This window comes from Vicugna pacos, chromosome 16 (assembly GCF_048564905.1).
Source record: "Vicugna pacos chromosome 16, VicPac4, whole genome shotgun sequence".
NCBI classification, from domain to species: Eukaryota; Metazoa; Chordata; class Mammalia; order Artiodactyla; family Camelidae; genus Vicugna; species Vicugna pacos.
Window position 1 is genome coordinate 59,578,607 of NC_133002.1, and position 5,252 is coordinate 59,583,858.

The window sequence follows — 5,252 nt, forward strand, 5'->3', positions numbered from 1 at the left end:
CGGCCCGGGGCTTCCCTGTGTAGCTGCGCGGTCTGCAGCCCTCCTGCTCCCAGGGCTCTGCGAGTGTAAACCTCTTCCCACGTGACAAGCGTTTGCACGTCCGCATGTCTCACTATACCGGTTAAAACGAATCCTAGGTACATCTTAAATCAGTAACTACTTGGGATCGGCTTCTTTCCCACTGACTGTAATTCCTTGGACATTCACCCAGGATCCTGTGTGCATGAAAAGTATGTTCCATTTTATTGTGAGTACGTCCCATGGTATGGGTGTTTAGCCATTTACTCATTGACATAATCTGAGTTGTTTCCAGATTTTCCACTATTGTGAATATTTCTGCTGTCACCGTTCGCGTACAGGTTTTTGCATGAACATGAGCCTTCATTTCCTGGGGACAAATGGCCAGGAGTGCAATTGCTGGGATGCGTGCTTGCTGCATGTTTAGGGTTTCTCTTTTCATCGTTTTTGAAAGGAACTACCAACTGCTTTCCAGAGTGTTTGTACCATTTTACGTTCCCACCAGCAAACGTATGAGTGATCTAGACTCGCTGCATCGTTTACCTGCGCTTGGTGTTCTAATTATCTGCTTTTAGCCACTCTTGTAGGTAACCAGCGATATCTGGATGTGGTTTTAATTGGTGTTTCCTGAAGGCCTAATGGTTCTGAGCATCTTTTCACGTGCTTTTTTTGCCATCTGTATAGCCTGTTGAGCGAAATGTCTCTTTATGCCTTTTGCCCACTTTCTAACTGGGTTTTGAGTTGTCTTTTTTTTTTTTTTTTTACGGTTGGGTTTTGAGAGTTCTTTATACAGTCTAATTACTAGTCTTGTGTTTGATATGTAGCTTGCAAATATTTTCTCCCAGTCTGCAGCTTTTCATCCTCTCGACAGGATCTTTCATGAAGCAAAAGTTTTTAATTCTGATGATGTTCAAATGACTGCTTTTCCTTTCCATGGATTGTGCTTTTGGTGTCAAGCATAAGAACTCTTTAGCGAGCCCCAGGCCTCTAAGGCTAGCTAGACCTTAGATCTTTCTTTTATTTATTTTTTCTAAAAATGTTCTAGTTTTACACTTTACATCGAAGTCCATGATGCATTTTGAGTTAATTTTTTTTGTAAAATGTGAGAATTAAACAGAGGTTTTTTGTTTTTATGGGTGTTCTATTGCTCCAACGACATTTGTTGAAAAGACTGTCTTTCCTCCGTAAGTTGCTTTGGCACCTTTGTCAAAAATCAGCTGGGAAAAAAATAAAATCAGCCGGACGCATTTGTTTTGGTCTGTTTCTCTGTACTCTGATTAGATCTATGTGTCCAGTCCTCTGCCAGTACCACACGATCTTGATTACTGCACATAGATTAAAAAGTCTCAAAATAGGGTAGAGGGAGTCCTCTCATTTTATTGTTTTCCCAAAATTGCTTTAGCTGTTTTGATTTCTTTACTTTTCCATTTAAATTTTAAGAGTCATCTTGTCTATAGCGACAAAAAACCTTGCTGGGGTTTTAATAGGAAATTGCATTGCCTGTGTATCAACTTGGAAAGAATGGACATCTTTACTATGTCGAGCCTTCCAATTCATGAACGTGATATATCTCTCTGTTTATCGAGGTTTGCTTCTATTTTTTTGATCAGCATTGTGTAGTTTTCAACATACAAATCCTGTGCCAAGCTTTGTTAAATTTATACCCAAGCATTCATCTCTCTCTTTTTTATTTTTGAGTGGTTATTAATGGAATTGCCTTTAGATTTTGGTTCCATATGTTTATTGTTAGTATATAAAGCTATGATAAATTTTTGTGTTTTTTGTATTGTGTTACTTTGCTAAACTCACTTATTAGTTCCAGGAGATTTTTTGTTTTTAATTCCTTGGGGCTTCCTAGGTAGACAGTCATATATCATTTGCAAACAGGCACAGCTTTATTTCTTCCTTTCAGATTTGTACGCCGTTGATTTCCCTTTCCTGCCTTATGCCATTGGCTGGAACTTCCAGTATTATATTCAACGAGCAGCAAGAGCAGGTGTCCTCACCTTGTTCCCAGTCTTAGCAGGAAAGCATTTGATCTTTCACTAGAATGTAATCCCCAAACAAGGTCACAGTCACAGGCTCCAGGTGGACATGTCTTCTGGGGGCCTCCGCTGGCAGCTGGTGACTTGCCTTGGATGTGCTTGCCAGTGCTTTGCCCTGCCGACCATGGTGGCCTAGGAGCTCAGCAAACAGAAGAGATGGGCTTGTCTCTGAAGACACGTCCTGCTGGCACCTGCAGTGGAAGGTGAGCCCCAGCTGTGCAGGGGGGCACGTCCTGCAGGCAGGAGGGACGGGCAGGCTGCTGACCCAGGGGCCGCTCCACCTGAAGGGCAGCAACGGAGAAGCAGGGGCCTCCCGCCTCCCTGCTTGGGTACAGTCGTCCGGGGCCCACCCAGGAGGGCTGTGGGCTGGGCCAGGAGCAGGCTGGATTTGAGTGGCTGGGTAGTTTTCCCAAATCGAGATATTTTTAACCAAGACTTAAGTCCTGAGCTGGACACCAAGAAAGACTCTGTCTCCTCACCATCTGAAACTGCTGTGACCTTGTAAGCCCCCTCTTCTCCGTGGGGTCATGTCTGTCTCATTTCTGTTAGCTGGCTGGAGGCTCCTTCGTCCCCTCTAGGGGCTGAGGTCTCCATGGGACATGGCGGGTGAGCCAAGCCTGTCCTTGCTTGCCTGCCTGGCCTACCTCCAGAGGACACTGAATCCCACCTCCCACCTGCTCCAACCTCCCCATCCCTGGTGCCCAGGCCCCCAGACTCCTAATGAGAGCGCCAGCAAGAACTGGGGCCAAGAGAGGAAAAATGAAGGATGAGAATAGAAGTACAGGGGTGGGGGCTGTTGACTGGAAATGGTGTGACCCCCACCTTGCCACACAGAGCAGGCACCTGCCATGCAGGGGGCAGTCAGGCTGGACAGCAGCACTCCGGTGAGGAAGCGGTGCGAGCGGGCTCAGCTGCAGAAGGCAGAAACCATCACAGTCTTGTGGGCCCTCCTATCTGAGCTGCGAGGCAGGCGAGGAGCTATCGGAAATGTCAGGGTGGAGACTTTCTTCCTGGATCTTGGATGTCAGGTCAAGCAGCCTGTCTCCAGCCTCTCTGCGCCGGTCTTGCCTCCCTGGGGACTGGGCTGTTCCAGAACCTGGAACAGGAATCCCTTTTCCTCTTGGGGGACTCACGTTGTCTTAGAAACCATGTTCCCTCCTGCTAGCTGATCACAACCTTGAGAGGTCTTGCCATTCACATCCTGCCTGAGGGTGGGACCAGACAGACCTAGGCTGGGCCAGGCTGGCAAGGCAGCCCCCCCTCCGGGTCCCCCCAAGGAGAAGTTCCGGGGAGTCATTGTCAGCAACCCACCGCACAGCACTGAGAACGCAGACCCAGTGCAGACCCCCCACCCCCGCCCGCTCTGCCTCCCTGCTCAGCCAAGCAGGTTGCCATGGTGACAAGTCCATGTTAGCATCTCCATCATAATGCCAGAGTCTTCCCGGGCTCTGCCCAGCCTGGCCCCCCAAACAGCCCCGGGTGAGAAAGAAACCCTGGGGTCCCCATGCAGAGGCGATTAAATCGCCAGGAGAGGAAGTGGGAGTGGCGAGGGCAGGGACAGGGTCAGAGACCATCACAGCAGGTGGCTGTGTCTCTGCCAGTCAGATCCTGACACTGCTCTGAGTTATTTCCTTGGTGGGAAGAGGCCAATGATGTCCCAGGGCCCAGACTATGGTGCTTGACAGATCCGTTCCCTCACCCCTGGCCATGCTTTGTGGACCCTCCAGTTCTCCAGGGTACAGAGTCTCCAACTCACTGATGCAGTGGTTTGTCATGTGTCGACTGGGCTTGTGTGGCTGGGCTGTGGCACTCAGTTTACTTAACAAACATGCATCAAGGTGTTGCTGTGAAGATTTGCAGTTAACGTGTACAATCAGACGACTTTAAGAAAAAGAGACCACTTTTGACGAGGTGGGTGGGCCTCACCCAATCAGTTGAAGACCTTAAGAGCAAAAATTGAGATTTCCTGCCTCCAGACAGCAGCAGCCTCTCCTTCCTGGGGCCGGTCAGGCCTGCCCTATTGATTTTAGATTTGGCCAGCCCCACAGTCGCCTGAGGCATTTCCTTAAAATAAATCTCTCTCTGGAGAACCCTGGCTGATACTCCAGTCTCTCTGAAGCCTGTCCCAGCATCAGTTCTCTCCCCACTTTCACTGTGCCCGGGGCTCAGCATCGACATGGGGTGGCCAGACAAAAGACTGGGTTAGGGGGCCACGTTTGGATGGCCTTATAGTCCGGGTGGCTGAGTTTGGCTTAGTCTGGTAGGCAGTGGGGAGTGAAGGGTTTGAAGCATGAGAGTGAGATCCCTGGGCTGGGACACAATGGGGACAGCTGAGAGCCAGGAGGATGCTGGGAGGGGGACCTGGGGCAGAAGGAAGATGTACCTTTGAACTGGAGCTGTTCAGCCGGGGGGACCCAGGAGGAGAACTACAGCTGGGGGAGTTGCTCTCAAAGAGGTGGAACTGTACCAGGAGCGAGAGATTCTGAGACACATACAAATGAATTGATGCTTGAAATGGACAAAGCTGTCTTCTACTTAGAAGCATCTTTTTTTAAAGAATCACCTTATGATGAGACTAACCATGACCAACCTGTATCCTTGTAAGTTTGGATTCCTTCTTTAGAATTTTTAAAAGATCAGAGCCTGGCTGTACTCATCCCCAAGGTCATTGGCCACCCCCACCGCCCGCCCAGATCTGAGCCCACCTGATGGAATGGGGGTCCCCCTCCACTGCGCCCCCTCCACCACCCTGCCGAGCCAAGGAGCACCCTTCCTCCCCGCAGACTGGGTGGTCAGCGCTCCCAAGCACAGGTGTTGAATCCAATTGCAGAGGAAGGGGACTGGCAGGGTCTGGCATAGCGGGGGGTGGGGGCAGGCCCCTGGCAGCATCCTCCCATGACACTGTCCCAGACTGGGAGCAGGTGACGTCCTTTGGCACTATCGGAAGGGCCTGTGTCTGCTGTAACAAATTGCCATAAACTGGGGGTTGGGTGTGCTTAAAACAACAGGAGAGTCTTCTCTCAGTTCTGGAGGCTGGAAGCCTGGAGTCAGTGTCTGCAGGGTCACACTCCCTCCGGAGGCTCTGGGGGCATTCTGTTCCTCGCCTCGTCCAGCTTCTGGCAGCCAGTGGCACCCCTGGGCTGTGGCTGCAGCACCCCAATCTCTGCCTCTATCTGATATATGACCTTC

The 5,252-nt window shown here is 50.2% G+C and overlaps 1 long non-coding RNA gene across 1 annotated transcript; it reads right to left on the reverse strand.

The window, feature by feature from the left end:
* Positions 1-215: 215 nt before the first annotated feature.
* LOC140686357 (uncharacterized) lies at positions 216-3,382 on the reverse strand. Its single transcript, XR_012060109.1, has 2 exons — positions 2,886-3,382; positions 216-2,254 (listed from the first exon to the last, which is right to left on the reverse strand). It is a non-coding gene; the product is annotated as an uncharacterized lncRNA (long non-coding RNA).
* Between the last annotated feature and the right edge of the window lie 1,870 nt (positions 3,383-5,252).